Source organism: Podarcis filfolensis (assembly GCF_964270895.1).
Source record: "Podarcis filfolensis genome assembly, chromosome: 3".
In the NCBI taxonomy this organism is placed as follows: domain Eukaryota; kingdom Metazoa; phylum Chordata; class Lepidosauria; order Squamata; family Lacertidae; genus Podarcis; species Podarcis filfolensis.
Window position 1 is genome coordinate 59,961,087 of NC_139606.1, and position 12,863 is coordinate 59,973,949.

The window sequence follows — 12,863 nt, forward strand, 5'->3', positions numbered from 1 at the left end:
TGTCTCATTCCAGCCGGTCTGTTGCCATATGTTTCAAACATGCCAACATCCTTTGCATTAAAAAGCTGAAATTTGATTGCCTTTCTTGGAACATTTAAAATTACAACCATCAGTTGATATTTTCCTTTCTTTTCTGGACCACTTGTAAGCTCTGTATTCCTTGTATGGGTATGTTTTGTTACTTGAAATATTTATAAAAAAACAGAGAAGCTGGAACAGTGGTTGAATTTCTGGTTTCTTCCAGCATTGATTCATTTCAAGTAACAACCTTGTCTGCAAGTTTCCGATTAAAAATCTTGGACTCGTCTAGCGGTGACTAGATTTTTACAGTATATCTGGTGAGACTAGCCATGACAGGTTGCTGTTACTCTGTTAAGAGGCAAAACTTGCACACAATTAGAGTAGGTTCCTTGATTAGACCTCCAAGTTGTGTGGGCGCACAACCAAATTGCTTGCCAGATGCATAAAGTGGAGTTTCTACACATTACCAGAGTACCCTGAGAGCAACTATAATAGAGGTGGTAGCAGTCACACAGCTCAGATAATGGAAAGCAGGTTGAAATCCTGCTCTATTACTACAGATCATAGATGGCCAATTTCTTGTAGTAGCAACAACACACACTGAAGCTGGTGGAACTGAAGACCAGACAATGGTATTGCCAGGCGTGTATTCCTGCTTGCCTCCTGTGTTGTGCGATGGCTAGTTTCCTTGCTCGATTGTGTAGAAACAGAACCACACTGAGATATAGACCATTGGGGTGGTGGGAAGTTGGTTATTGCTACTTTCAGTAAACATTTTATGCCGTTCTGGAAGGTAGGGTCTTTGTTGCTTTTTCAGATTCCCTTTCAGGCATTAACAACCATACCTGCTTTTTTCCACTCCCAGAAAAGCTATGCTATAAAACAAGTCTACATTTTAAAAGATGTAACAAAAATAATTTAAAAATTGATTTTGGACCCTTGAGGCTAGCAAAAGGTTACCTAAATCAGGACATTATTTTTACACACTTAAAGTGCGAGTATTTAAATATTTTTGCCATGAGACACACAAACAATGTGGGATTGTATAACACAGCTCCCGCCCGCCCCCCTGTAACTATCCCAGTTTCCCCTTTACTTAACCTCACTGCATGCTTTAAAATTTATAAACTGTTATAAAAATCTTACTTATACCTGGTTGGCTTATTATACAAACATTCTTTAAAAAGGTTTATGATATTTCATATTGCTGACATATGAGATTATTATGTGTGAAGGGAGATATAAAAATAATAAATACTGTATTCCATAATGGAGAAAGTAAATGTTAACATCAACGTTAATGCAAAATTACAACCTTGTTCTGATTTTGATGTGTGCTGTCTCTAAAAATTATATGTGTGTGTATATATGAGTTCACCGGGTCAGCAAGCACGGTATCTGCTGGTAAGTATTCTGGAACAATTAATCCATTCTGTAGTTACGCTCAAGTTAATGGCATTACAGTAGCAACAGATCTGACTTGTGGAATTTTAGACTGCAGATTTACACAGTTGATTAATAAATATACTGGAAGACCGCTGAGGGGTGAGGGGCACATTTATTCAATGTGGGGGGTGGGGAATTCATGCCGAAACAAATGCATTCAGGTTGACATTTTTGCGTGTAGAAAACATTTTGGGGTAAAGCCTAAATTTCTAAGGCCACAATCCTCTCAGCGGAGAGCAGAGTGCTTGAATCTGTGGCAATTGCTGTGCTACATTCAAAATCTTGTTTGCTGACTGTCACCAGGATGGAAGGTGAGGGTGATTTTTAGTTCTTCCTCTTCCTGTTTTCCCCCTTCCCAAAGTGGTTGATCACAATGGGAGGGAAATAAACAGTGGAACTCCAGTACTGGCATAATTTCAGGCCCAATACATGGGTGGGTCAGAAGGGACAGTGGCTTGGGATTCTGCTGATCCAAGAATGCCACCCCCCAGAATGCCCTGAGAGATATTGTCCAGAGGTTTACCAATTTCTTTTCAGCTGTACTTCTTCCTCCTTCCCTACACCCAACCTCTCTCCCATATCACTCTCCTTGTCCGACCTCCCTACCCAATATTTTCTTCAAGATTGCGCCCTGGTTCATGACAAATGGCCATTCAGCCTCCTCTTAAAAACCTCCAATGGGAGAAAGTCCATCTCCTTCTGAGGGAGTCCATTCCACTGTCAAACAGCTCTTACCATCTTTCTTTTTACCTTTACCACCTGAAAGTTATTCCTGATGTTTCATTGGGATCTCATTTCTTGTAACTTGAAGCCATTGGTTGCACAATTGCACTCAGTTGGTGAGGTTTTGCACAACAAGCCCACTTTCCCCAAAGATGGGGACTTTTTGCGATAAGGACAGCGGTGGGAAAAGACACAGGAAAGTGAGATAGCAAGCAAGGTCATAGAATCATAGAGTTGGAAGGGACCCTGATCATCTAGTCCAATCCCTTGCAATGCAGCTGTCTCGTACAGGGTGAAACCTGCAAACTTGGCATTATTGGGGAGGTCATCTAACCCCCATACAAACAAATCCACATGAATGGTCATTTATGAGGTCACGTGGAAGCAACCCCCAGCATCGTGAAAAGGAATTGGTTTGCTCTATTAAGAGGGGAGGGAAACGTGAAGTTTTCAGGCCTGACCAGTATTTGGTTTTCGAATATTTCGGAAGTCAAACAGACTTCTGGAATGGATTAAGTTTGGCACTTTTGTTTTTGCTATTTATTTTGCGTTTTTGTTTTTGAGGCTTTTCTGGTTAATTTGTTTTTGTGACTGTGTGGAACCCACTTTAGATACTGATTGATTGACTATGTGACTGCAGAAATGGATAAAAAAAAACACCATTCAAACAATGACTATCATCAGCAAAAGTGAGAAAAAAATAAATATTATTATCATCTGCAATACAGTGGTACCTTGGGTTAAGTACTTAATTCGTTCCGGAGGCCTGTTCTTAACCTGAAACTGTTCTTAACCTGAAGCACCACTTTAGCTAATGGGGCCTGCCGCTGCGCCGCTGCTGCGCCGCTGCTGCGTGATTTCTGTTCTCATCCTGAAGCAAAGTTCTTAACCTGAAGCACTATTTCTGGGTTAGCGGAGTCTGTAACCTGAAGCGTATGTAACCTGAGGTACCACAGCGCAGGTGAGAAAAAAAATAAATATTATTATCATCTACAATACCGTCTTATTTATTTTATAGTACAGTACATTGTTTATTGCTTTCATTTTAAGGATCACTGGTCTCGTCAGACAGTAAAATTCATGTTAAATTGCTATTTTAGGGGTTGTTTTTAAAAGTCTGGAACGGATTAATCCATTTTGCATTACTTTCTATGGGAAGGCGCGCCCTGTAGTATATTCTGTAATAATAATACGACAGTGTTACCACCAGGAATGCTCCAGTATATGAGAAAGGATAGTGAGTTCCTAAAATTGGCTGAAACAGAAGGTGGCAGTGTTGCTGCAGATCAGAAGCAGCAAGTGCATGCCAAGAGCAGTTGGGGAGCCCGTGCTGATTGCTGGTGGAGTTTTAGCAGCAGGTGTTGCTGTGATTTCTTCAAGTTGAGTACATAGGAAACAAATGTGAAACGATTTTGTTTAGTGCCACTGAACACGGTGCAGTTTGACTGTGCATTTTCCAACGTTGGGGCCCATTCCCGGGCAAAAATATTCAAATGAGTTTTGTTTTTTAAACAGAACTTTAGAAAGGTGCTTTTAAAGCAGCAGCTTCCATCTCTTTTCTTTCAATCTACTGTATGTTTTGTAACACAGAGGGGCTGATGATGGAAGTGGTGGAATCAGGACTGAGGAAGAAAGATCTTTACAGCCGTCCATTCCTAATTTGCAAACAGGTTACTGCCAAGGTGTTTCGATTTTTTTGTTTTTGCTTTAAACTTATTGAAGCAAATGGGGGAAAATACAGGTTGGTCTTTTGATATCAACTAATCTGAGTGGCTACTGCTGCCAAAAATTATAATGTATATGTGAGGACCCCTGATCCCCCAATAAACACCTGTCTTTAGAGAAACTGGAACAGTAAGAGAAGAAGAAGAAGAAGAAGAAGAAGAAGAAGAAGAAGAAGAAGAAGAAGAAGAAGAAGAAGAAGAATTAGTTGTAAAGAAGTAGACCCAGCTCAGTTTTGTATTAAGAGCCGAGTTTCAGCACTAAGAAGCCACTAATTCAGCCTGCAGACCAGCGCTATGGGAGCTACTTTCTTGACTTGTGTTGCTGTGTAGAATAGTGGTTTTAAATTTCCCTTGAGTACACAGCCAGGAGACGCTTGTTTATTCTGGATGGAGCAATTAGGAGTAAAAATGATGTGATCTTTACATATTTGTGATCTTAGTGTATTTGAGTCTGATGGGTTCTAGACTCCACCAGTAATATTGTTGTGTTAACTCTGGGCATTAATGCAATTTATCATGCAACCGCACACGTGTCTACTCACACGTAAGTAACTGAGAGTTCAGTGGAGTTTCCTTCCAGGAAAGTGCATACAGGAGTGAAGCCTTTGTCGCTTCTTGGTTGCTCCATAACCTATAGATACAAAAATTAATTGTTAAACAGTATGGAAAATGGAAGGCGCAGACTGCTGCAAGAGGGTCAGAAATGAGCTTTCAGAATTCAAGAATCGTATTTGTGTGTATGTGTGTGGACAGACATGTGCGATGGAATATGCACTGACTATGTAACTAAAGTGAGAAGCATTTTTCAGTCTGGGTTGCACAGCTCTTTGCTTAAACATTAAATGTTTATTGTAGTTTATATCCAGGGAAATTGGGGGGGGGGGCAAGGCTGTCAAAGCTAAATTTTAAGCTTTTAGAGCTCCTCTTGAAAAGACAGCACTGCCTGTGTTTTGAGGTAAGGTCAACAATGTAAAACTTCTTTTCTCCACTCGACTGTCTTGATACATTATGGCAGTTCAATAATATTGCAATACACACAGTGCAATGTATTTAGAACATTCCCCCTTAAAGGCTTGTGGTTACATTCATAATGTACAGCTTGCTGGATTTTTTTTTCTGTGTGTAATATTATCTCCACATGTGTAAGGGGCATGCAATATTTTATTTTTTGCTTAAGCTGGGGAATGTGAAATTAAATTTATCAGTTGAAGAATTTGCACAAGAGCTCATAAATAGTTCTCCGCATGCTTCTAGTGGCACATGGAAAAGGGTGGAGAGTTGGAGATTGGGGAAGGATGCAAAGAGACTGCAGGACCCAGCAGATTTAAATATCCTTCTTTCTTTCCTTACCGAGAGCCTATAATTCTGTTCACAGCTGGGACAGGTTCCTTTTAATGTTGTAGAAAATAACAAGAAGAAAAACCTTTGAAGCACCTATTGCTTATTTTTCTGAAGGAAGGTATCAGCAGCTAAGCTTTATTAGTCAGTGCCATACTCTTTGCAGTTGGTTTGAAAATGCCATTACAAATGCAGTTTGGATACAAATGAAATTTATAATTTAAGTAAATGCTAGCCCAAAAACTTAGGCATAGCTTGGGTGCACTTGAGAGACCCAAGTATCCATTTCAGAATTGCTCACTAAGTACAGGTATTTTAGTTGTTGTGGAACAGAACTCCTGTGCCTTTGAAAGGTAGGGTTGTATGTATATATGTATCTTTAAAAGCCTTAAGAGAACCTGCATGGTTGCACAGGTGGGCCTTATCTGCAGTGGCTCCCTGTCTGTGGAATGCTCTCCCCAGGCAAGTTTGCCTGGCGCCTTCATTATACACCTTTAGGCAAAAAAAAGTTCCCTTTTAACCAGGCCTTTGCTTGATCTAATTGACATCCTATGCCCTTTAAAAAAAATTTTTTTGGGGGGGGGACTATTAGGTTGTTGTTTTTATTGTTATTATGTATTTTGTGGTTTTATATCTTGATTTTATTGTGAACCGCCCTGAGACTCCCTGGTATAGGGAGGTATAATATTAATATTAATAATAATAATAATAATAATAATAATAATAATAATAATAATAATAATAAATTCATTGCTGACTGAAGTAGGCAGGCTTATATAATGGCATTAGTATTCTAATATGGATGGCTTTAAGCCTATTTATGGAAGATAAGGCTATCAATGGCTACTAGCCATAATGGCTAGCTTCTGCATCCACTTTGGGAGGCAGTATTCTTCTGAATACCAGACGCTGGGAATCATAAGTGAGGAGAGTGCTGCCAGAGGCTGTTTTTGGATGGCATGACTGGTGCAGTGTTACTGGGTGCTGTGCTGCAGGGGGTGCTACAACAATGCTGTAGAATGGAGCACAAGAGGAGAGGGGACAAATTTTAGTGTCGCACAGGGCACCACTGAAATTTGAGCCCAAAGTCCACCACTGGCCACTATGAGAATGTAGTTTTGGACTAGATGGGCCTTTGGCCTGATCCAGCAGGGCTCTTCTTGTGTTTTTTGTCATTTTGTTTGCATTTTATGAACCACTGTGGTATTACTCGGATAAAGAGTGGCATATAAATATTTTAAAATAAATACATACCTACTCTCAACAGTTGTTTCCAGGATAGCTTGCAACAAAATGTAAGCAATCCGTAAGTGAAGCAGACCCAATAAAACTAAAGCAGCAATAAAAACAACACGCTAGAGTCCATAAATATATTGAACAAATAGCAGTGTTACTGGCACTTAAAGGCTATTGTGGAAGGAGCTGAGTGCCCCACCACATAAGGCGCTACATGTAGGAAAGATCTGTCTTTTGTTGCTGTAATTTGAGCACATAGGGCTGTATCCAGTGAAGTTGTCCCATTAGTACAAGGATTTCCACCTACACAAAGACTTCCTGTCCCTCCTCCTCCTCTCCTCCACCCCTCTGGAGCAGATGTAGGAGGCACACAGGGAGAAGAAGTCCCACTGTGCAGGCAAAGGTCTTTGCACTAGCAGGATCACTTTGTTGAAAATAACCTGTATATTCCATGTCTTGGCACCTTGATCTGGACCTCCAATTAAGATCTTCATAGCATGGCAAATTCATACTGGTCTGGTAGTTCTTCAGTTGCCCAAGCCTTGAATAGTTTAGGGCTTGATAGGTCAATGCTAGCAGCACTTTAAATGGTGCCTCCTAGTGTGATATGCTCAGAGCTGGCCACAATTTTATGAGCAGGCAGGTTCACTCTACTATAAAAACTGAAGTCTTCCAGTGGAAAGGAAAATAAATACATTTTATTCTTTTTGGAAAAGTAAGTTTATTTTGCCTTTCTGTTGCTTTCCACTTTTGACATTACATTTCTGTGGGGGGCTTTAGGAGTGCCAGTAAGTTTCTGTCGTCTTGTGGCTGCCAGCAGTACACATTCTAAGAGAGTTATTTGCCATGTGTACAACTTGCTGCTCCAAAAGAACACTGCAAATCCCACTGCCTTTAATCAAAATATCTTTTTTCATTACTACTATCCTTAAGTTAGTACTACCTTAAAGTTGGGTGGTGGGATGGTAGTGCAGATTTTAAAATGCAGAATAGTCAAATCTCGTCGAAAGCTTTGTCCTGGGTTTTTGCATATTTGTGGTAGAACTTCCATGAAAGTCCAACAGCACTGTGAAATTCTAAATTATTTTTCATTGATCCCTGACCAAATTGTCTCCTTTTAAATACTGCTTTTCTCTTCCTAATTGCTAGCAATGAAATTCTACCAGGGCTATGAAAAAACAACAACCTAAAGCTGTGTGTTTCCATCTAAAAGCAAATGAGATTCCTTCAACAGCACTTAGCTAACCAATTTATTAATGATGGGGGAGCAGAATAAAACCCAATGCTACCAAAAGTAAGACAAAATGAGTCTAGTCAGTAAAGTGACTGGAAGTCTAAGCAGCATTATGTGCAACATTAAAATTGTCAAAGGTGCTGACTATTTTGTTGTAGCTCCATCTTTGCAGATTCTACACAGATAGTGCTTTCGTATACAAAAAGGCATGTGCAGCATCATGTATTTTTCAAGATATGTACATAGATATGTCATGGGAGTCCTCCATAATTCAGAGATCTTGCCATGTGTACAGCAAAGTAAACATACATGTATTTGCCAGATAAATGTCTTGTAAGTGGAAATCTTATCTGGAGGAAATGCAACATGTGAAAAGTGGTCCTGAGTTTATGTGGATTCAGGCAAGTTACTGTTTTCCCTGTGTTGATTTTTACAGTTGTCCTACTTTAACAGTCAAATTTACCTGAGTTGTCTGAAAAAACTGAGCCTTTAACTGTCTGAAAGGAAGGGTGTGAACGTTAAGATAAATGATGGACAGTATAGAAAAGGTTCACTGGGAGATGATTGGAAATCTAGCAAGTGTTGGCTTTGGTGTCCGTTTTGCATTGAAACGTGGAAGTTGATTCCCATTGCATGATAATTGCAAGAAAAGTTTAAAATTACTGTGGGAAAAACCTTTCTCATACAGATCTACCCTTAATAGTGATCTTGGGCTTTTTAAAAGGTTGCTTATTTAGTGTAACTAATCCTCAAAAGCTTGAGTGGCCAAGACTATAAAGGCATGCTACCTTACTGGAAGCCAGTTTGTCCTAATACTTCATGTATTTGAACTTGGATCTGGCAAACATGGGTGCAAATTTCAGCTCAGCTTTGGGCCTCTTGGATGGCAAGGGTGTGTCTTTTAGACAGTTTTCCATCTGAAAAAAAAATAGGAGCAGTAATGACTTGTCTCACAGGGTGGTTATGAAGATGAGTGAGATCCAAAGAGCTGCATGGGATCTTGCCATGGCCCAATGGGATTTATTTCCCATCACCCTTTGGGCAACTGAATCCCATGCCCAATCACAAACTGTTCCTAAAATTCTGCATAGTTTCAAAAGCAGTGTGTCATGTGGCACAGTGATGGGACTACGGTTTGAAGAGAGAAAACAGCTCTAAGGTCCGCTGGAACTAGTTTAATACTTTTGATACTGTACTCTCTGCATATTCCAAGTACTGTTGACATTATTCTTTCCCCTGTTTTCCTGGCATGAACAGCCGGTCCATGTATAAGTCTTGTTTTCAGTGGGGTTCTGCACACCATGAAACTTCTTAGAGGAAGACAACCATTTCAAAATGTACATTCCCCCTCTTTATAATTGGATGTGGAACTCTCCAAGCACAACTTAACTGTATTTAGCCCCACTCAGCTACTTGCAGAAACTCTTGAATAAGAAAAGTTAAGCACCTTTTCCCGATTATATTTCAAACCATAATTCAACTCAGAGAAAATAAATAGCTACATCAGGTGGATAGTTTAATCATACCCTGCCAAGAATCCAGAATTTAAAACAATAGCCTAGTTGAGTGGAAAGTTTATATTTTTAAGTAGACACTTAGTCTGCATGAATGGATGTAAATAAATGGGCAAGAACAGCTGGAAGATAGGCGACATTTGAAAACTGTGATGAGATTCCAGTGTTAGACTAAAGATAGCTAAGTAAAAAAACGGGGGATGAGTCAGGGTTAATATGGTATATAGAAAGGTTCTTTTTCTATACCTTTCCACATGTGTGGTCTAAACCAGGGGTGATTAACTCCCAAGAGACTGCAATCTACTTTCAAAATTAAAATCTGGCAGTGATCTACCCCCATTTTTTAGGGGTTCAGGTCAAAGTTGTTGAGCTTTGGGAGGGAAGATGCCCTATTTAGTGACTTCTTTGCAGCTCTCATGAAGAAGGGAGGAACAGAAGCAGCAGCCACTAACCTTACGATCGCTGGCCATATAACAGCCTCTGTTTCTCCTTTCCCTTTCCCTTCCTCCCCCACAACAAACACTCTGTGAGGTGAGTGGGGCTGAGAGACTTCAAAGAAGTGTGACTGGCCCAAGGTCACCCAGCAGCTGCATGTGGAGGAGCGGAGACGCGAACCCGGTTCCCCAGATTACGAGACTACCGCTCTTAACCACTACACCACACTGGCTCTCGGGAAGGGAAAGGAGAATGTTAGCCGCTTTGAGACTCCTTAAAAAGGGAGTGAAAGGCGGGATATCAAATCCAAACTCTTCTTCTTCTTCTTCTGTTTCTAAACTCCGGCTTCCCTTCTGTAAAAGTAGAGGCCGGCGCAGGGGGTGGGGCCGGAAGGGGGCCAGCGATTGACCGTGATCTACCAAAACCTTGCAGGGATAAACCAGTAGATCGCGATCAACGTGTTGTACATTGGTTCAGCAGTTGTTCTGCTAGCTTTTAAATATTTGTTGCGTCAAAAAATGGAATGTAGACATTTGGTGCATTGCAGATAAAGTTAATTGTATGGTACCCTCTTGCTTTGAACAATATATTGGTTTGCTATCTTATAGATTCTTTTAAAAAGTAAAGTGACTCTAGATTCCTAATTTAGTTTGATGGAGCACCTTATTTTTATTGAGAGGTCCTTTTGGAGCTCTTCAAAATATCTTATCAATTATTATTATTATTATTATTATTATTATTATTATTATTGTTATTATCTTTTTTGTTTTAACAAGTGTGAACAATTTAGTATCTTCAGCAAACTTGGCCACCCCATTGCTCACCCCTAATTCTAGGCCGTTTATGAACAGTAGCTGGATACAACTCGCAGCACTTCAAAGTGTTTAACTTTGGCTGGATCATGCCCTAAGAAAATACATAAGCTAAAAAAGTATATCAAAATTGTATGCATAATGAGAAAATATAAGCTGTGTTTTCAGTGTTCAGAACTGTGGCTAGGATTTCCAAATTATGTTTAAAACTCACCTCAGTGCCCACAACCACATGAAAAACCAGACTTGAATAGCAGAATTCTACTGAGCTACTCTAATGATCCTGGCCCCGCACGAGAAACCTGAGTGAGTTATCAATGTCAACAAACCTCTGCTGGAGTTACAGTTTTTAATGTGCTGTTTAGTTATACCTTATTTGCTATAATACACAACAAAGATAATGTTCTATTAAAAATATACAGAAGAAAACATTTCTTAACCAGAATTGTTTAAAGAGCAGATTGGATTTGACAGTGAATTGTAAAATGTAGATTTGGTTTTACAGATGAAGGTTGAATGAATACGGGTGTTGTAAAGAAAACAGTATTTTTCGGTTTAGCAGAATGACTATAGTCTTACCATGCATTTGGCTCATCATGACAATGAGTCTAATTGAACGAAGGCCTTGTTTTACTCAAGATCCATTGTACTTTCATACTGTATTATTTCTTAAAATAGTAAAAGATGGCAGATCAGATTGTTTAGGCAGGTTGTTGCTTTTGCACAAGCAGTATTTTGTCAAGAGAACTGATCCTAAGGGCCTTTCCACACATTTTACAAGGCATTCATCACACACTGGCAGAGCCTAGGAGCCATTTTGATACAAACTTGTACAGTGGTACCTCGGGTTACATACGCTTCAGGTTACATGCGCTTCAGGTTACAGACTCTGCTAACCCAGAAATATTACCCCAGGTTAAGAACTTTGCTTCAGGATGAGAACAGAAATTGTGCTCCAGTGGTGCGGCGGCAGCAGGAGGCCCCATTAGCTAAAGTGGTGCTTCAGGTTAAGAACAGTTTCAGGTTAAGAACAGACTTCCAGAACAAATTAAGTTCTTAACCCGAGGTACCACTGTAATACCCCTCAGTACCACAATCTTCTACCATTCATACAATAGTTTTGAAAGAAAAGATTCAATTATGTCATGGTCCACACTGAGGCTATGCTACCAAATCCCAGAACGTACCCCCCCCTTTGCATTTTTAAAAAATCCTGTCAATGTTTTGGCTTTCTTTCTTAACCAATTAAAAAAACACATAATGATTTCCCTTTTCTTTTGCAAATTCACTCTCAGTAGACAAAACAACTGGGGGCTTAAGTATTGCAGATATTAATATTGTGCAGCATGAAGCAGCTGAATGACCCCAAACTGACTCCTATTGCAATAAATCGTTGTGCAGACCCATAAGTTTTAGACAAAGCTTAGTTTGCATAACTTTCTTCGAAACAGAACAAAAAACAGTAAATGGTACATCCAAACAGTTCCATAAGCTCATGTGCATGTCCAGCACAGGCTCAGCATATTAAAAATAACTTTAAACAAGACTGAGATCAAATCTCTGTCTTTCCCCAGTTCCAGCCTCCATTACAGCCTGAGGATGTGTTCTCCTGGAGTGAGTCATTTTCAGATCCTTCTCCCATGCAGCCTGAAAACAAAAGACCAAAAGTAATTCCCTTCAAAATACTACAGGCGAGAGTCCAGAAAATAAGACTTATAGAATGACTATGGCTCTGTAGAAGGAATCAAATAGAATTAGTCGTGCACATAGGAGCCAACTTTCCCTAATAAAATATTTGAGGAGGCTGCCCCTCCCCAAGTTGGTGAGCATTGCCACTCAAATGGTGTGTGTGTGCCATGTCTTGTGATTATGTGGGGTGAGGTTTACTTGCCCCCTCCATGTTTTATTCAAGTGGGCACTCCTGGTTGTGCATGTGCTTTTGCACTGCCCATGATATTAGACCATTCTTTCTAAGTTTATTAATCAATTGTTAGTCGGGAGTAGAATTCAGACAAATGTAAGATAGCCTTCTTTATGTTTACACTAGACGAGGGTAAGATGGAATTAGTAGCCAGGTTTCTGCAACACACAATGAGGATTCGTGAATGTTAACTTAAGTGTCAGATGCAGGATTTTAATAAGCAATTTTATTGTACTGAACCCTACTGGAATCTTGTATATATGCCAATAAAGGTTTGAGAGAACATTCAGGCATTCTCCATTTCAGAGCGAATTAAACAATTATAATTAACATTAACTAGGAAATCTTTTTGGCTCCGCCCCACCCCAGCTGGCTTTTGGGAGCTTGGGAACTTCTGCATAAAATGGCAACAAGCAGGATTTGCCACTTCTGGGGAGTCACTTTTCTACCTGCCCCACA